Below are 21,703 nucleotides of genomic sequence, written 5' to 3'. Positions count from 1 at the left end.
GTATATGGTAATTTATAGGGACGCCCAATTGTAAATCTTTATATTAACATTAACAAACTTTCATTTACTTAAACAAATATAAAGCCCATTAATAGCCCATAGTCTAATTTCCACAAGTGTCGTTCTTTTGTCCAAACCTCAATTATGGTACAAAGCCCAATTACCCAATTTTAGTAATTAGCCCAACATCATGATTACTTCGTTTTAAATAAGCATAATAATAACTTAGCTACGAGACATTAATATAAAAAGGTTGAACATAACTTACAATGATTAAAAATAGCGTAGCGTTACACGGACAGAATTTCGACTTACACCCTTACAACATTCGCTAACATACCCTTATTATTAGGATTTAAAATTAAAATTAAAATTAAAATATAAATTATATATATATATATATATTACGTATATATTGAGAGAGAGATGAAATAAGATATGAAATTTGATCAGAATTCGGTTTGCTTTATAGCCAGAGTTGAAAATTGGGGCTCCGCGACTCGCGGCAAAAACCCCTTCAAACTCCGCGAGTCGCGGAGATAGAAATTACAGCTCACACCCTTGGAGTTTCTCTGCCGACGGTTTTTTATATATATATATAATATATATATAATTAATATAATTAATTATATATTATATTATATTTATATGCATAGTTAACTTGTAATTTTTAGTCCGTTGCGTCGAGCGTTAAGAGTTGACTCTGGTCCCGGTTCCGGATTTTCGAACGTCCTTGCGTACAATTTTATATTTTGTACTTTGCGTTTTGAATCTTGTACTCTTGTAATTTCGAGACGTTTCTTATCAATAATTGGAACCTTTTTGATTGTCTTTTGTACTTTTGAGCTTTTTGGTTGTTTGCGTCTTCAATTCGTCGAATCTGTCTTTTGTCTTCACCTTTTATTATTTAAACGAATATCTCTTGTAAATAGAACAATTGCAACTAAAAGCTTGTCTTTCTTGAGGAATAATGCTATGAAATATATGTTCGTTTTTAGCATTATCAAATATTCCCACACTTGAGCGTTGCTTGTCCTCAAGCAATATTGTCTTGAAATACTAGAATCACTTCTTTATTCTTCACACTTTGTACATCAGTGATTTCTATACGGCGGTATAAACAATGGTAGTAACTATATGGTTTACAGTCCCACATGACTATAAAAATTTAGATCCATTAAGGAAATTGGATCTTTATGAAAGCATTTGATCTTTTGAAAATTAAATCTAGTTTTTACCCTAGATAAGTTTTCCGGAATAATCCTTTACCGGTGTTTGCAAAATATTTTTGTGGGTTTGGTGGGTTTCAGATTTGAAAATTTTAGCTCAAAACTTGCGGTTTTGTGTCACCCACTTGCTAACCTTGTATTTGGAAAGCAACACGTCCAATTTACTTGTCCCGTATATTACCTTTCGGCAAACTACCGTCCGGTTGTAAAGGAAAGCGTTGAACAAGCAACTGTTAAGGCAATGTCCCGTGACATGCTTTTGATTATGGTCTATAACGTGTCGGACGCAATTACTATCCTTGGTAGGAGCAATAGTAAAGCTCACCCTTATAATTTTTCGGTCTGGCACAAGGTCCTGTCTTTGACCATGCTATGCAACCACCGTTCTTACGGTTGACACCCGATTTAGTTCAGGTGACCTAATGAATTCCAGGCGAATTCCTAGGATTTTACGTTCAATGGTAATGAACGCATTGAAAATAGGGTTTTCAGAAAACAAATCGGTTTGTAATTTTGATCAAAATATTTTCTCGTTTAAGCTCGAGTTTAGATATCATTGAATTCCATGAGTTTGAATTCTCAATCTTTAAGGTCAATCTCAAGGATTGAGTAATATCAGTCTTAAAAGCTGATTTTTAATCTTTAAGGAGATTATCCTTTCTGGGGATTTGATTCATTAGTCTTATCAAGCTAATTTGCACGGTGCCCCCCCCATTGTGCGAGATAAATCCTTCTCATGGTTAGGATAAATCTGACCACTTGGCGACCCTGTTTAATGCTGAGGTCCGTGGATTTCCTGCTGATTTTAGTGATGACTTTTCTAGATTTTTCGTCAACCTACAGCTGGTCTGGACGACAACTTCATGACCTAAATCAAGAAGAGCGTTTCTTTTTCGGAAGACTTTACTTCCTTTTAATGATGGAATTGATTCATCGTGTAGATCCATCTCTTCTTTTCTTTCATTGGGTAAAATAGTTTAGTTTAGTCCAAAGCAAAAGTATTTTCAGTTATTTGTTACAGATATATGTGACATATGTTTAAGATAACTTGGTAAATTTTCCCACACTTGGCTTTTATTTTCCTTTTTATCGTCCTCTATTCCATTTTAAATGAATTTTAACATTTTAGTTTGTTTCTCAATTTATGTCCTTTCCGAGGTAACAATAATTTCGGTGTTAAAACCTAGTTTTATCGTTCATAAATATGTATAAACATGATTTTGAATTCATTTAATTGAAAATTTTGAAAAATTTTACTAGAATTGGGTAGTCAGTATATAAGACTAGGGCTGTTCTTTTTTATCAGAGAGCACTAGATTCTAATACAACTACTGCTTTACTAGTATTTTTAATGGTAACCAAATGTATAAAGTAAAAAATTTTAAAATCCGAAAGAATTTAACCCCTTCCCACACTTAAGATCTTGCAATGCCCTCATTTGCAAGAAATCAGTAACAATTTAAATTATTGAGGGTGATTTGTGTGAAAATGATTAAATTTTTACCAAAGTTTCCAAATATATTGGCGTTTGTTTGCTGAATGATAAATGGTGCACATCATTTGTTCATTCCGTCTTGTTGTTATTTCACATATATTTTGCATCTTGTCGTCAAAATTAGTTGCTTTTGCTGAACTTAATGCCAGTCTTTGAAAATGCGTTGTTTTACCCTGTTGTGTACATAAGATAAACTGCAAACATATATACATATTTTTGAAGTTTGGTATATTACCCCACATTCAAAAATTATTAAAATCTAAGAATAAAAGTTAGAAATTATAAAAATGATTACAATATTAACAAAAATATTAAATGTATCAATAATTACAAATTACAAAATAAAAAAAAAATAATAATAAGTAAACTAAGGATGATATTGGTACCAATAGGGGTTCCAGGCATAACCATAAGTGCTATAGAATGCTTCGGCAGGGTCATACGTAGGATATGGTGGCTGCATCTCTATCGACCAAGGAGGGAAGACGGGTTTCGGTGTAGGAATATAGTTTCTACCTATATGTTGGCAATGCGCTATGATCTGGTTCTGATGAACTTGCCAATCTTCAAATGCTCTCTGTCTAGCATTTTCGTATTCCTGAGAAGCTATAAACCTATGCATTTCTTGCATCTCATTCCCCCCTCCTACATTACCTTGTTCCTGGTTTCTCTCCACCTGTGGATGTCTACCATGGTATCGTACTGCGTCGTTATTTCGCCGCTTCAAAACTTTCGCACCATGGTACACATTTAAACCTATAGTGTCGCGGGGTTCCGGCTCTTCTAGTAATAATCCCCCCCGACTTATATCCACACCGAGATATTCACCAATCAAAGTAATAAAAATACCACCTCCTATTATGCTATGTGGTCGCATCCCCCGAACCATAGCTGATAAATAATAACCCACACAATATGGTATACTTACAGCGCTCTGTGGGTCTCGAATACACATATGGTAAAACAAATCTTGTTCATTTACCTTTTCTTTGTTTTTACCCCTTTGTGTAATCGAATTAGCTAAAAACCTATGTATTACTCTTAATTCGGCTCTATCTATATCCAAATAAGAGTAGTTTTCCCCTTTGAAACGGTGATGGCTTGTCATTTGACTCCACACACCGTGTGTATCAAAATTCTCATCTATCTTTCTACCGTTTAGTATCAATCCTCTACAATCGGCAGACGCTAATTCCTCAGGCGTATATATACGTAAATCCTGAGCCATGTCCAGTAAAGACATGTGGCGCATCGAACCGCCTAACAAAAATCTAATAAAAGAACGATCGGTTAAACTAGCTACCCGATCATTCAACTCTATACTACATAACAACTCTTCACACCATACTTTATATACAGGTCTGCGTATGGTGAATAAACATATCCAGTCATTAAAAGAAGAATTACCATACCTCTGTACAAGTAATTCCCTAATTGGCCCGGCCAATTCTACAGCTTCCAAGGGTCCCCATTCTATGACCCTCGGTACCTCAACAACCTTGGAATGAAGAGTATGCAAACCCCGTTGATATTTTGGATAATCTATCCAAAGTCTGTCAAATCTCAGGTTCGGGTGCAACTCTTCCAAGTGCATATCTGAAAAGGTCATGACTGGATGAGGTACATCCTGCTTGTAGTAGTTATCTACCTCCTGTTGTTCCAAATTCTCAGCAGGAGCATTGCGGGCTTGGGATGAAGATTCACCCCTTTCATTCTGCAAAACACATCAAACACAAATTTTGTGCATCCAAATATGCATTAGTGTCAGCAAAATCATCAATCAAAATAATTACAATGACATTATCAATTTATATCAAACTTAAGCTTATTTTCACATTTTTATCAAATCTACACTTTTTCAAATAAGCATATACGAAAATTTTCGCCAAGTTCATAAGCATTCAACTCAAATAACATGTCAAAATAATCATTACTAGCAAATAAACAAGTCTCAAATGGCATTATCTTTCAAAAATCAAGTTCATGAATTTTGGACTTGAAAAAGTCCACTTTAATTCTCAAAATCATGTTTAGGCTCAAAGTTTGGATCATTTAACTACCTAGAAATGTTACACTACTCAATTTAGCAACAATTCATGACAAAAATCGGCCATAACCTGTTTATATCAAAAAGCCCCAAATTGCTCAAGAACACAAACCCTAGATTATTCAAAATTTGAAGTTTAAGGCTTCTAATCATGTTAAACAGCATCAATCTAGGTTATACAAGCATAATACATAAACAATTTAAGTCTAATTACACTAAAAAGCATCAAAATCAAATTGGGAAAAAAATAGCTCAAGAACACCAAAATTCGGATTAAATGGTGTTTAGGTGTAGAAATTTACCGTTTTTCTTGAGTAATTCTTAGATATCATCCTTCTCAATATGATTTTAGCAAAAAATTTGGTGATTAACGGTTAAAAATTGGGATTTTTGGGGGTGATTTTCGGGTTTTTTCGGGTGCAGTTTCGCAGTATTTTTCTGTTTTGTGTGTGGGTGAGTGGACTGATCGTTTGCAGCTCTTATTTTTTTTTTCTGTAATCCGGTCTCTCCGCGACTCGCGGAGATTTAAGCTCCAAACTCCGCGAGTCGCGGAGTTTGGTATTTTTTTTTTTTTTATAATAATTAACTTTTGAAAACAATTAAGAAATTAATTTTAAAATTTTGTTTCCCTTGTTATTTAGGACGAGGTCGTTTCGGATCGATGTCCTAGTCCGTCCCTCGACAAAATTTTAAAATTTGTCTTTTAGTAGCGATTGTTTTAAAAGCTAAGATTTTTGGGTTTTTTAATTTTTTTTGGCATACTTTAAATCAATAAGATTAAAAATAATGATAATAAAAGTTCTCGTCCCTCCCTCGGGTAAAGCAATTTCGGTTCAAAGACCTAGTCTTCAACTTACGACGAATTTTAAAAATCATATTTTTAACTTAATGAGATAAAGTAAATTTTTGTTTTTAAATTCACACAACTTAAATATAAAATTCAAAATTAAAAATTAAAAATTCACACCAAACTTAAAATTTAAAATGCATAAAATTAAAAATTTATATTTTAAAGATTCACACCAAACTTAATTTAAAAATTCATAAATTCATATCAAACTTATATTAATTTTTCAAATATTTACAATTTTAAATATATTGTTTTTACAAAGTTTACAATATTAATTTAAGATTTAAATATTAATTTTAAAAATATGGTAAAAATAAAAATCTTTTTGTCTTTTTATCCCACTTTAATCAATCAAATATTATCAAAAATATGCGCCCCTCTTTTCGGTAAAGTAATTTCGGTTCCAAGACCTAATTTAACTCATGACGAATTTTTGAAATATTTTGGGTTGATTGATTAAAGATATTTATACCTTAAGAATAAACGTTAAATTTCGCAGTGATGTAATAAATTTTTTGAATGATATCAATAATTTCGGTCGCCAAACCTAATTTTATTTAATACCAATTTAATACTTTTTAGCGAACAAATTAGCGTTTATTATCAAAAGGTTAAAAATAAAAATAAAAACTGTACAGACATACCTGTGAAATAGATTTCTTAGTTATATGATCTATTCCATTCATAAGATAGTCGGTTTAATTGATTTTCCATGGCTGCATAGGCGTAACCTCGAGCATTCATTGTCTTTTCTTCTAAACATATGAACGGTCCGTCTCTGCATAAAGTAACAAATTCGGTATATGAATAGGTTTGATTATTTGAACATTTACCTCCATGTGACCATTTTCCGCATTTGTGACATCGTTCTAGGTGTCGTGCTCTTCTTTTCGCTGCGGATTTTGATTTTCCTTTACCAAATTGTAACTTATTATCTTCGCATCTGGATCCTTTTCTAACTCCGTCCATTCTTTCTCTGATTACTGATACTAATTCACTCGGTAGTATGTCATTATTACGTTTAGTGATCAAAGCGTGTAGCATTAGACCATGGTTTAGTTCACAGGCAGTCTTTATTTCGTAAAAACCTAAAAAAATAAAAATTCAGAATGGGGGGAGAAGACTAGTTCTTTAGGGTCTGCTAGGGAAAGACCATTCGGGTTCCATTTTCGAGAACTACACGAAAACAGACAATCTAACTCTAACAGAAATACATATTATCCTTTAAAGACTTGATTCTCCCCACACTTAGTTATCTGTGGTGTCGAAATTGTGATTAACTTCGTTGTCGACTTCCATCGGACCATGTATGTAATGTTTAACTCTGTGACCATTAACTTTAAATTCAATCCCATTTGAATTTATTAATTCTATCGTTCCGTATGGGAAAACTCTTTTGACTATGAATGGCCCAGACCATCTTGATTTCAATTTTCCAGGAAATAGCTTGAATCGTGAATTGAAAAGAAGAACTCTGTCTCCTTCTTTAAATTCTTTTGAACTTCTGATTCTTTTATCATGCCATTTCTTCGTTCTTTCTTTATAGATTAACGAATTTTCGTATGCTTCATGTCTTAATTCTTCTAATTCGTTTAGTTGACTTAATCGTAGACGTCCGGCTTCATGTAAATCAAGATTACATGTCTTCAAAGCCCAAAATGCTTTGTGTTCAATTTCTACTGGAAGATGACATGCTTTTCCATAAACAAGTCTAAAAGGTGTGGTTCCAATCGGAGTTTTGTAGGCTGTTCTAAAAGCCCAGAGTGCATCCTCCAATTTAATGGACCATTCCTTCGGATTTGATCCTATGGTTTTCTCTAGAATACGTTTTAAAGCTCGGTTGGTATTTTCAACTTGTCCACTTGTTTGTGGATGATATGCGGTGGAGATTTTATGAGTTACTCCATATCTTTTAAGAACTTTCTCAAGTTGATTATTACAGAAATGAGTACCCCGATCACTTATTAAAGCTTTCGGTGTTCCAAACCTTGCAAAAAGACGTTTTAAAAAGTTGACTACAACTCGTGCATCGTTAGTTGGGAGAGCTTGTGCTTCCGCCCATTTAGATACATAATCAATGGCTACGAGTATATATAGATTATTATGAGATTTTAGAAATGGACCCATAAAGTCAATACCCCAAATGTCAAATACTTCACATACTTGGATGACATTTTGTGGCATTTCATCACGTTGACTTATTTTTCCGGCCCTTTGACATGCATCACAGGATTTGCAAAGAAGGTGTGCGTCTTTGTAAATTGTAGGCCAATAGAATCCAGCTTCATAAACTTTTCTTGCTGTTAGTTGAGGCCCATAATGCCCTCCTGTTGGTCCTGTGTGACAATGGTTTAAAATTTTACTAGCTTCATCTCCAAATACACATCGGCGTATTATTCCATCGGGACAACTTTTAAACAGATGTGGATCTTCCCAGAAATAGTGTTTTATATCACTGAAGAATTTCTTTCGTCTTTGGTACGATAATCCTTTTTCAAGGAATCCACAAACTAAGTAGTTTGCATAGTCTGCAAACCATGGAATTTCTTTATAATCTATCTTCAATAGATATTCATCAGGAAAGTTGTCTTGTATGGCTGATTCATTTAGAACTTCTAATTCAGGATTTTCAAGACGAGAAAGATGATCAGCGGCGAGATTTTCTGCTCCTCTTTTATCTCGGATTTGAATATCAAACTCTTGTAAGAGTAAGATCCAACGGATTAATCTTGGTTTAGCATCTTGTTTTGAAAATAGGTATCTAAGAGCAGAATGGTCGGTATAGACCACCGTTTTTGCTAGAACGAGATATGATCGAAATTTGTCAAAAGCAAAGACAATAGCAAGGAGTTCTTTTTCAGTAGTTGTATAGTTTGTTTGTGCTCCTTGTAACGTCTTACTAGCATAATATATAGGTTGAAATCGTTTTTCAATCCTTTGTCCTAAAACGGCTCCCATTGCAAAATCACTTGCATCGCACATTAGTTCAAATGGTATATTCCAATTTGGTGTTATCATGATCGGTGCATTAGTGAGTTTTTCTTTAAGAATATTAAAAGATTTGATACACTCATCTGAAAAGATGAATGGAGCATCCTTTTCTAGGAGTTTATTCATTGGAGTGGCAATTTTAGAAAAATCTTTTATAAAACGTCGGTAAAAACCGGCATGCCCTAGAAAACTCCTAACTCCTCTAACATTGGTGGGATGTGGAAGTTTAGCAATTACATCTACTTTAGCTCTATCCACTTCAATTCCTTCTTTTGAAATTTTATGTCCAAGAACGATGCCTTCTTTAACCATGAAATGGCATTTCTCCCAATTAAGTACTAGATTTGATTTTTCGCATCTAATTAGCATTCGTTCCAGATTAACTAGACATGATTTAAATGTATCACCGAAGACTGAAAAGTCATCCATGAATACTTCCATGCATTCTTCTATCATGTCGTGAAAAATCGCCATCATACACCTTTGAAAGGTTGCAGGGGCGTTACAAAGTCCAAATGGCATGCGTTTGTAAGCAAAAGTACCATAAGGGCACGTAAATGTGGTTTTCTCTTGATCTTCGGGTGCTATTGGAATTTGAAAATATCCGGAAAATCCATCTAGAAAACAATAGTAACTATTTCCGGCTAATCTTTCCAACATTTGATCTATGAAAGGTAAGGGAAAGTGATCTTTTCTGGTGGCGTCATTTAATTTTCTATAATCAATACATACACGCCATCCTGTTACAGTCCTAGTAGGAATAAGCTCATTTTTCTTATTTGTGATGACAGTCATGCCACCCTTCTTAGGTACGCATTGAACTGGGCTTACCCATGGACTATCAGAAATTGGATATATCAAACCTGCATCTAGCAGTTTAATAATCTCTTTCTTAACTACATCTTGCATATTAGGATTTAGTCTTCGTTGGCGTTGCACATACGTTTTATGACCTTCTTCCATAAGGATTTTATGTGTGCAATACGAAGGACTTATTCCTTTAATATCATGAATCTTCCATGCAATGGCTGGTTTATGAGCTTTCAACACAGAAATGAGCTGTGATTTCTCATTTTCAGTAAGAGAAGACGATATTATTACAGGTAATTCAGATTCACCATGTAAATAAGCGTATTCCAAATGGTTTGGAAGTGGCTTTAATTCTAATTTCGGAGGTTCTTCTATCGATGATTTATATCGATATCTGTCTTCTTCTTTTAGCATTTGAATTTCTTCTGTTGTTGGTTCATATCCATTAGCTATAAGTGTAGCTAACATTTCAGCTTCATCAATTGGTTCATTACCTTCTCCTAAAGAACATTCTCCTGTTCCTTGTAATTCTGGAAATTCTTCTAATAATTCTGCATGTGCATCTATAGTTTGAATATAATAACATGTATCATCTGCAGATTGTGGTTGTTGCATTGCTCTATCCACTGAAAATGTAACACTCTCATCCTCTATACTTAGGGTCAGTTTCTTACCGAACACGTCTATCATTGCTTTAGCCGTGTTTAAGAATGGTCTTCCTAATATGAGAGGAACTTGAGAATCTTCTTCCATGTCCAAAACAACAAAATCTACTGGAAATACTAAAGTACCAACTTTAACTAGCATATTCTCCATTATCCCTCTAGGATATTTTATTAATCTATCGGCTAGTTGTATGCTTATTCTGGTTGGTTTTAATTCTCCAAGGTCTAGTTTAGTGTATAGTGAATACGGCATTAGATTTATACTAGCACCTAAATCTGCTAATGCTTCTATTGAACTAAGACTACCCAGAAAACATGGAATTGTGAAACTTCCTGGATCAGATAGTTTTTCTGGTATCTTATTCAACAGCACTGCTGAACAATTAGCATTCATAGTAACAGCCGAGAGTTCTTCCATTTTCTTTCTATTTGTGATTAGATCTTTCAAGAATTTAGCATATCTTGGCATTCCTGAAATCACATCAATGAAAGGAAGATTTACATTTATCTGTTTAAACATATCCAAGAATTTGGATTGCTCGGCTTCAAGTTTTTCTTTCTTCATTTTACTCGGATAAGGAAGTGGTGGTTGGTATGGTTTAACATAAGGTTTATCCTTAACTGTGTTATTTTCATTAACCTTTTCAACTACCGGTTCTTTTTCCTTATCTTGATCAGGTTGTGGTTCTTGTGGAGTAGGAATAGTTTCATCAGAAGTTACTGGTATTTCAGGTGGTTTAAGTGTTGTACCACTTCTTGTGGTAATAGCTTTAGCTGTTTCATTCCGGGGGTTAGCATTTGTATCACTCGGTAGACTTCCCGGTTTTCTTTCACCTATTAACCTTGCTAGGTTACTTACTTCTTGTTCCAGATTTTGAATAGAAGCTTGTTGATTTCTAAATGCTTGAGCATTTTGTTCATTAGTTTGTTTTTGAGATGTGAAAAACTGCGTTTGAGTTTCAACTAGCTTCGTCATCATATCTTCTAAATTCGGCTTTTTATCATCGGTTTGTTGTGGTGGTTTGTTTTGAAAATTAGGTCTTTGCTGATTGTAAGTATTATTGGATACTTGTTGATTGCTAGGACCTTGTTGGTTGTTGTATGGAATATTTCGGTTATAATTCTGGTTTTGATTGTAAATCGGTCTTGGCGGTTGATAATTATTCTGATAATTATTTCCAGGCCTTTGGTTTATGTATGAAATATTCTCTCTTTGTTCCATTGTTAATTCAATACTGAGACAATCTTTTGTCAAATGTGGTCCTCCACACTGCTCACAACTAATTCGTATAGCATGAATATCTTTAGTCATCTTTTCCATTCGTCTCTCGAAAGCATCTATCTTTGCGGAAATGGAATCTAAGTCATGGCTAGAATCGGCTCTAGCTGCTTTAGATGATCTAATGATATCTTTTTCTTGGTGCCACTCATGTGAGTGGGAAGCAGTGTTATCAATAATTTTGTAAGCATCAGTTTCGGTTTTCTTCATAATAGAACCACCAGCTGCTATATCTATGTCTTTTCTTGTAGTGATGTCGCATCCTCGGTAGAATATTTGTACTATTTGACAAGTGTCTAAACCATGTTGTGGACATCCTCTTAACAACTTTCCATATCTTGTCCAAGCCTCATATAGAGTTTCATTTGGCTTCTGTGTGAACGTAACAATTTCTGCTTGAAGTCTTACGGCTTTAGATGCAGGAAAGAATTGTTTAAGAAATTTGTCAATTAAAACATCCCATGTATCGATCGCCCCTTCAGGTAACGATTCCAACCAATCTTTGGCTTCTCCCTTTAAAGTCCAGGGAAATAACATGAGATATATCTGTTCATCCTCCACTTCTCGTATTTTAAATAGTGTGCAGATCCTATTAAAGGTACGTAGATGTTCATTAGGATCTTCCTTCGGCGCACCACTAAATTGGCATTGATTAGTCACCATGTGTAGAATTTGTCCTTTGATTTCATAATCTGGCGCATTAATGTCTGGATGAGTAATTGCGTGACCTTGGCCAGTGCGTTTAGCTCTCATTCGGTCTTCCATACTTAAAGGTTCCAGATTCTCCATAATTGAATTTGTTGAATCGGTATCACTAGATGATTCTGTTTTAATAGTTCGTTCCTCAACAATCTCTGTTTGAATGATTGGTGGTTCCGGAGGAAAGTTTAGTGGTTCAGGATCTACGAACCGTTCCTGAATATTCCCCGGATTCTCAATTGTGAGGTTGGGTTCAAAAAATGGATTATCGGAAATTTGAACTGAAGTACTTGGTCGACTGGATGACGATTCTAAAGAAAAATCAACGGCGGTTATATTTGTTAAACGATGTCTTGATCGAGTTACAGGTGGTGAACGTACAAAAGGTGATGAACGTCTTGCTCGGTGCATTCACTGAATATCCTATTAGTTTTAAAAAGGAAAGAAAAATTATAATAAGTTATCCAATCAATAGACTTTTCTGATTTTGCCCACGTTTCGAATAGCCAAAAGATGCAGCAGAGGGGCAGGATTCGTTTGGTCTCAATATAATTGAGGACTGTTTGGCTCCAATAACCCGGTCCACGTACAAATCCAACTATTACTACGAACCAGAAAATTTTGATGTCTATCAATTTAACCACTTAAAATAAATTTTCGTAATTTTAAGAAATTTAGATAAGAAGTAGAATAAAAATCTATGTCCTAAAAACTAGAATAGCGAGAAATAAGAGAGAAAAAGAGTTCGTCGCAAAAGGTTGAAAAAGAAAAAATGGTTGAAAAATAAAAGGTGACGGAAAAATAAAAGAAACTTATAAAAACTTAAAAATACTTGACTAACCTAACCTTATTACTACAACTAACTTAAAATTATAATCGCAAATTGAAATTACTAATTGGAATGATAATTGATACATAGTAAAAGGTCTAAAAATATTAAAGCTTACAAGGAAAAACTAAATCCCAAATGGAAATAACTTAAAAAGAAACTAAAACTTAAAAAGGCGTCGTAAAATTCTAAAGCACCTAAATCTTAGTCTAAAGAAAAAGCACTTAAGGAATTCTACGGCAAAGCCTAAAAATCTAGGAGTAAAAATAACTATAGCAAAAACTAAGTTTAAAATTAAATATGAGCTAAAAAATACAAATATTATGCTACAACGATTAAAAAGGTACAAAATATAAAAATATACAAAAAGTTGTAAAAAGTACAATTTTTATAAAAATATTATTTTTATATTATTTATTTAATAAAACTATTAATTTTACAATTTTATTAAACTAATTTATACTAAATACATTAAATTAAATAAAAAGTAAAATTAAAAATAAAACTAATAATAATAATAATAATAATTAGGTTTAAAATAATAATAATTAATAATTACCGTAATTAATGCTCGATTAGGGCTTCCTGTGCGCGTGTCAGAGTAGCTCCGCGAGTCGCGGCAATTAAAGAATAAAACCCCGCGAGTCGCGGGGTTCAGAAATTCTGTTGACAGCTTTCAATTTTTACGCGTTTTTCTTTATTTTTTATTTTTATTTTTTATTTTATGTTTTCTGTTTTTAAATAAATAAATAAAAGATTTTAAAATAAAACTTATATTTTTATAAACTAAAATAGAAATAAAGAAACTTATAAAACTTAAATATTTAACAAAATCTTAAAAATGCTTATATTTTTGTTTTTCTTTTTATATTTTTCAATAATTAAAACGTATTTTTACAAAAACGAATTTTAATAAAAGTAGATAAAAATCTTTTTTTTTTTATATTAGCGTTGCGCTTCCGGCTTTTAAGATAGTTCCCCGGCAGCGGCGCCAAAAATACTTGATGTTATGCGAGGTGTATATAAAATAGTTATTAATTTTAGCAGGAAACACTATTAAATACGATACAATTTTACACAAGATATTTATTTATTTATAGAATGGATATACTTAAACCTTGCTACAACACTTATAGGCAGTGTACCTAATCGTACAGTAGTGTAGTTTTTAGTAAGTCCGGTTCGTTCCACAGGGAAATCTTTAAACAAAGCTCAACGCTATATTAGTTTACTTTTATAAAAATACAAATATAGATATAAGTAATATTATTATTATAAAGGGGGGTTTTTACCGTTTAATGACCGGTTTGTCGATTTTAAGATTTTAGTCGCAGTTAAAACCTAATGTAAAATATAAAATAAATACAAGACTTAAATTAAAGTGTAAAGTAAATAACGATAATGAAATTGCGAATAATAAAAATGCGATAAAATAAAATTGCGATAATTAAAAAGTACGATAATTAAAAGTATGATTAAATAACAATAAATAAAAATGCGATAATTAGAAGTGCAATTAAATATAAAATAAAGGAAATTAAATATGAAATAAAAGAATTATGCTTATTTAAACTTCCGTAATCATGATGTTTGACGTGTTGATTTTAGTTTTATGCCCATGGGTTAATTGTCATTTGTCCTGGATTATTCAATATGTCCATCTGGTTTTTGTCCATAACAGTCCATCAGTCATAAATATAAATTGCAAGTGTCCTCGTCAAATTATTATTATACCCGAAGTTAAATATTCCAACTAATTGGGGATTCGAATTGTAACAAGGTTTTAATACTTTGTTTAATGAATACACCAGGTTATCGACTGCGTGTAAACCAAGGTTTTACTACTTTGTTAACAATTACACCAATTACCCTTGAATGTAATTTCACCCCTGTTTTAATTATTCTAGTGGCTATTAATCCATTCCCGTGTCCGGTTAAATGAACGATTATTCGTACATATAAATACCCCGCCCATCGTGTCCGATCGAGTGTATATGGTAATTTATAGGGACGCCCAATTGTAAATCTTTATATTAACATTAACAAACTTTCATTTAGTTAAACAAATATAAAGCCCATTAATAGCCCATAGTCTAATTTCCACAAGTGTCGTTCTTTTGTCCAAACCTCAATTATGGTACAAAGCCCAATTACCCAATTTTAGTAATTAGCCCAACATCATGATTACTTCGTTTTAAATAAGCATAATAATAACTTAGCTACGAGACATTAATATAAAAAGGTTGAACATAACTTACAATGATTAAAAATAGCGTAGCGTTACACGGACAGAATTTCGACTTACACCCTTACAACATTCGCTAACATACCCTTATTATTAGGATTTAAAATTAAAATTAAAATTAAAATATAAATTATATATATATATTACGTATATATTGAGAGAGAGATGAAATAAGATATGAAATTTGATCAGAATTCGGTTTGCTTTATAGCCAGAGTTGAAAATTGGGGCTCCGTGACTCGCGGCAAAAACCCCTTCAAACTCCGCGAGTCGCGGAGATAGAAATTACAGCTCACACCCTTGGAGTTTCTCTGCCGACGGTTTTTTATATATATATATAATATATATATAATTAATATAATTAATTATATATTATATTATATTTATATGCATAGTTAACTTGTAATTTTTAGTCCGTTGCGTCGAGCGTTAAGAGTTGACTCTGGTCCCGGTTCCGGATTTTCGAACGTCCTTGCGTACAATTTTATATTTTGTACTTTGCGTTTTGAATCTTGTACTCTTGTAATTTCGAGACGTTTCTTATCAATAATTGGAACCTTTTTGATTGTCTTTTGTACTTTTGAGCTTTTTGGTTGTTTGCGTCTTCAATTCGTCGAATCTGTCTTTTGTCTTCACCTTTTATTATTTAAACGAATATCTCTTGTAAATAGAACAATTGCAACTAAAAGCTTGTCTTTCTTGAGGAATAATGCTATGAAATATATGTTCGTTTTTAGCATTATCAATATAGATGTGTCGACATGATAGGTCGAAACATTGTATACGTGTCTATGGTATCTCAAGATTACAAAATATACAATACAAGTTGATTAAGTTATGGTTGGAATAGATTTGTTACCAATTTTCACGTAGCTAAAATGAGAAAAATTATCCAATCTTGTTTTACCCATAACTTCTTCATTTTAAATCCGTTTTGAGTGAATCAAATTGCTATGGTTTCATATTGAACTCTATTTTATGAATCTAAACAGAAAAAATATAGGTTTATAGTCAGAAAAATAAGTTACAAGTCGTTTTTGTAAAGGTAGTCATTTCAGTTGAAAGAACGACGTCTAGATGACCATTTTAGAAAACATACTTCCACTTTGAGTTTAACCATAATTTTTGGATATAGTTTCATGTTCATAATAAAAATCATTTTCTCAGAATAACAACTTTTAAATCAAAGTTTATCATAGTTTTTAATTAACTAACCCAAAACAGCCCGCGGTGTTACTACGACGGCGTAAATCCAATTTTACGGTGTTTTTCGTGTTTCCAGGTTTTAAATCATTAAGTTAGCATATAATATAGATATAGAACATGTGTTTAGTTGATTTTAAAAGTCAAGTTAGAAGGATTAACTTTTGTTTGCGAACAAGTTTAGAATTAACTAAACTATGTTCTAGTGATTACAAGTTTAAACCTTCGAATAAGATAGCTTTATATATATGAATCGAATGATGTTATGAACATCATTACTACCTTAAGTTCCTTGGATAAACCTACTGGAAAAGCAAAAAATGGATCTAGCTTCAACGGATCCTTGGATGGCTCGAAGTTCTTGAAGCAGAATCATGACACGAAAACAAGTTCAAGTAAGATCATCACTTGAAATAAGATTGTTATAGTTATAGAAATTGAACCAAAGTTTGAATATGATTATTACCTTGTATTAGAATGATAACCTACTGTAAGAAACAAAGATTTCTTGAGGTTGGATGATCACCTTACAAGATTGGAAGTGAGCTAGCAAACTTGAAAGTATTCTTGATTTTATGTAACTAGAACTTGTAGAATATATGAAGAACACTTAGAACTTGAAGATAGAACTTGAGAGAGATCAATTAGATGAAGAAAATTGAAGAATGAAAGTGTTTGTAGGTGTTTTTGGTCATTGGTGTATGGATTAGATATAAAGGATATGTAATTTTGTTTTCATGTAAATAAGTCATGAATGATTACTCATATTTTTGTAATTTTATGAGATATTTCATGCTAGTTGCCAAATGATGGTTCCCACATGTGTTAGGTGACTCACATGGGCTGCTAAGAGCTGATCATTGGAGTGTATATACCAATAGTACATACATCTAAAAGCTGTGTATTGTACGAGTACGAATACGGGTGCATACGAGTAGAATTGTTGATGAAACTGAACGAGGATGTAATTGTAAGCATTTTTGTTAAGTAGAAGTATTTTGATAAGTGTATTGAAGTCTTTCAAAAGTGTATAAATACATATTAAAACACTACATGTATATACATTTTAACTGAGTCGTTAAGTCATCGTTAGTCGTTACATGTAAGTGTTGTTTTGAAACCTTTAGGTTAACGATCTTGTTAAATGTTGTTAACCCAATGTTTATAATATCAAATGAGATTTTAAATTATTATATTATCATGATATTATCATGTATGAATATCTCTTAATATGATATATATACATTAAATGTCTTTACAACGATAATCGTTACATATATGTCTCGTTTAAAAATCATTAAGTTAGTAGTCTTGTTTTTACATATGTAGTTCATTGTTAATATACTTAATGATATGTTTACTTATCATAGTATCATGTTAACTATATATATATATCCATATATATGTCATCATATATTTTTTACAAGTTTTAACGTTCGTGAATCACCGGTCAACTTGGGTGGTCAATTGTCTATATGAAACATATGTCAATTAATCAAGTCTTAACAAGTTTGATTGCTTAACATGTTGGAAACATTTAATCATGTAAATATCAATCTCAATTAATATATATAAACATGGAAAAGTTCGGGTCACTACACTAATGGTGCTATGTCAAATGTTGAAACAAACTATTATGGTGTGATGGAGTATATGAGATGTGGCAAATGCAGTGGTGATAATGCTCATTCGGTTAATTGCAATGGTTCTACATTTAAAGGCTTATGGTTTAGGTATATTCAACTTGGCATGTATTTCTCATTTTATGAATTTAGAAATTGGGATGTACATTAGTAGTTCCTTTCTTTGTGTTTTAGTCATTCACTTAGTAATAGTTAATGCACATTTAAACAATTGCAAACGTTTCTTAGCCGCGAAACGTGCGATCATTAATGATTGTTTTGTGCTTTGGTTATGTGAGAATTGTATGTTATCTACCTCAAGTCTGTGCTGTACTTGATGAATACGGTAAAAAAAATTGATCTTTATTCATGGATCGTTTAGAATTTTTTTTTTCATAGGTCGTTTGGATTTGAGTTTTACTCTTAGTATTTAATTTGAATATTAATAATAATGCAGGTGCTCTTCGCCAACCTAAGTAGGGCTATTTGCAAGAACTACATAAAGCGATAAAGCTTTGTGACGCTAATGTGTATGTCTTTTGATACTTAAACATTATGTACTTCTAACCTTGAAGTAGTTGGATAGTTTATGATGTAAATGATAGTAAATTTGGAACTGTTTAATAGTTTCGGATGTGTGTTAACTTTATAATGAATACCTATAATGGTAAATTTTGAACTTTATAATACTTTGACAATCGTTATCTTTATAGAATAGCAATCAATAATTCAAGCCGCGTAGCGCGCACCCCTCAATCTTGTTTAATACCATTTATGAACCAAAACATCATATGGCCTTTATAGTAAAAATGCTATCATATTCACTCACCGTATGTTACTACGAATACATCTAGCTGCAATGCAAAGTTCTACAAATTGCGGTTGAAGAATGGCTCACAATGCTCTATGCATGGTGAAGTCAACGTGTTCTATCAGATGAGATCATAACACATGGGATCATAACTCCGAGAGTAGCATTGTCATCATCCATGTGGGAAGCTTGAAACCGTATTGAAGGTTTCAACCATCCATTTATAGCGGAGACCATCAACCCGAATCTGATTGACTTCGCAAAGCGATCATAATTGATGGTTCATCAGAACTCATGAGCACGATTTGGATAAACGGGTAGATCTTCTGTTATAAAACATTTGAGAGACAACTCTTCAAATCAACTGTATTCTATACAATGAGGGTCGTCTATATCATTACATATTCTTCAAAATAACAACCTTCTTGGATTTCCCTCTGGTAAGGATTGAATGGCATAAGCATATCCATTTTCAACAATTTTTTTAGATATGAGTAAAAAAGTAGAGTCGTGTGATGATAATAAGTGTACTTCAGCCGTTCTATCTATAATGTTGAATGTTATCCAAAAAAATCCTTAAAAAAATCGCAGAAACTTTATCCGAAAATCTTATCCATGCATATCTGGAAAAATATGTGAACCATTTATCAATACGCTAAGGGTCGCAAACTTGTCTTGTGTTCTGATTTGGATTGCAAACTCTCATGGCAACCTCTTGCTGGCCGCCCTTGTGACATGACTTATGGATCGCAAGGTCGCAAGTGGCTGATGTTGCAAGATGACTTTGCAACTTGTTTTCTGATCTTGAGAATGTTACCTTGCGATCAGTTTTTTTGACAAAACATTTTGATAACATGAATAACCATAACAACATAATATTGTGATTACATAACATTGTGTTGAACATTATAATTTAGTCGTGACCCAAATGTACACTCGGATAACATTGTGATTGAGAAGTCTTAGGTGGTTCAATCTTGACTCGGTACTTTGATTTCGACTTTGACCTTAACTTTGACATTTCTTTTGACCTATGTTTGGAAGTAGATTCGTCTGTTTTATCATATGAAACTCTACAAGTTGTTCAATTGTGGCCAAATTCTTTGCAACGAGAACAAGTTTTCACTCTTTTAGTCTTTTATTCGCCTTGGGATGAAATACGTGCACGACCAAGTAGGCATCCTACTTGTCTTTTCGTTAGTGTTGGGGGGGGATAAAATTTAAGGGAGATGATATTTCCAACTTAGATTTTGATAGATCCACTTAAATTTACTAACTTACCTTAATGATGCTTTTGTACAAATCTCTTACTAGTATCTATTGGAGTGTATTTCTGGAACATTGCACATAATTTTTGTGAATCTATCAATATAGAAAGTGGAAATATCACCTTCCAAAATTTAAAGATGCCATGAATTTGACCATTCAATATAAAGGGGCAGGGGCTCGATTTGTTTAGAGTATGATGCTCGATTGGTGGTAGTTGTGAACTAATGTTCCACATAGATACTAATGTCGTCTATTTTGAAGTAACGTGCAATAGGCATAACGTGTCCGTAAGGTATACCGGAATTTCTCCGCTGCATGCAACTGCATGTTCTTTCCTCCAAGTTAGCCCGACCATCTTTCCGACCATCCTGTACTTCGATTAGTGTAGCTGTAGATGGTCTCGCAAGTTTTCCAAAAACCATGACCAAACATCTTTTGTCTTGCTTTACGAATTTCAGAATCAAGTGGTAGAATGACTTTATTTCTATCCATTACAACGACAACTAGGTTGGTACATAAGTACCCAGGCTTTAAATGTGCACCATCGATGATGATTATGGGACGTGTAAAGTTGAGAAATGTATGAATCGACATGTTTTACAAAGTTATTATATATATATATATATATATATATATATATATATATATATATATATATATATATATATATATATATATATATATATATATATATATATATATGAATTTTAAGTAAGAACAAAGTAATTCATATTACTCCCAACAACCCGGGTAGACATGTAACACATCACAAACTTATTCGCATCGTCCGTCCGGATATTTGTAACACATCCGGGAGTGTGTACTTTAAGGCTAGGAAGTACAAGAGAAGCATTTGAAAAGAGTCATCCATATTTTCGTGAAGCTTCTCAATAGCATGACACTTTGTCCTCCATGCTTGGTTGTAAGTTATATTCACCCTATACCGGTCATTAATATCATATTGTATATCCTTCCCTTATACACTATTGTTGGTTGATAATTTATAACAACCCTCATTTTTCCTTCATGAAATGATAGAAATGCCCTTAGGGTTCATTGTTTGTTTGGACATTATAACTAGGGTTGTTATTAAAGTGATTAATACCAAAACCCTAATAATATTTAAAACCCTAAACCTAACCCTATGCATTAAAATGCTAAACCCTAATACCATTTAATATTTAATATTAAACCCTAACCCTAATACTAAATTAATAATATAAACTGTATGTAATAATATTAAATGGTGACATTTATTAAATTAAAAACTAATTAGAACTAAGTAAAAATTTATAAAAGTTAGGGACTAATAATTAAATAAAATGTATTTAAATAAATGTAACCTTAATAATAATAAATAAAAAATATATATAAAATATATAAAGTAAAGGCAGATGCCGATTAAAAAAAAAAATAAATAAATAAACCTACATCTAAATAAATCGGCTAGAATGGGTTAATTAAAAGAGAATAGGAAATAAACATGAATTAAGGCAACAAATCCTAGTCCATCACAAATACTTGTATCCTAATCTTCACCTTGAACACCAAGTTTTATGAATCTTAAATTAATCCAAACACTTGATTTGCTTCCTATAAAAAGTCTCATGCGTTTCCATCAAATGCACCACAAAAATTTCTCCTTGCCTTGCAAAATAG

The 21,703-nt window shown here is 32.6% G+C and overlaps 1 long non-coding RNA gene across 1 annotated transcript in view; it reads left to right on the top strand.

Moving 5' to 3' along the window:
- LOC139858409 (uncharacterized) overlaps positions 1-18,488 on the top strand; it is a 56,566-nt gene extending 38,078 nt beyond the window's left edge. Inside the window, exon 6 of the long non-coding RNA XR_011762939.1 lies at positions 18,422-18,488. This is a non-coding gene — a long non-coding RNA (uncharacterized lncRNA). The remainder of the gene's footprint in view (positions 1-18,421) is intronic.
- Positions 18,489-21,703: the final 3,215 nt, after the last annotated feature.

This window comes from Rutidosis leptorrhynchoides, chromosome 7 (assembly GCF_046630445.1).
Source record: "Rutidosis leptorrhynchoides isolate AG116_Rl617_1_P2 chromosome 7, CSIRO_AGI_Rlap_v1, whole genome shotgun sequence".
In the NCBI taxonomy this organism is placed as follows: domain Eukaryota; kingdom Viridiplantae; phylum Streptophyta; class Magnoliopsida; order Asterales; family Asteraceae; genus Rutidosis; species Rutidosis leptorrhynchoides.
This window is presented reverse-complemented; position numbering and strand designations above follow the sequence as displayed.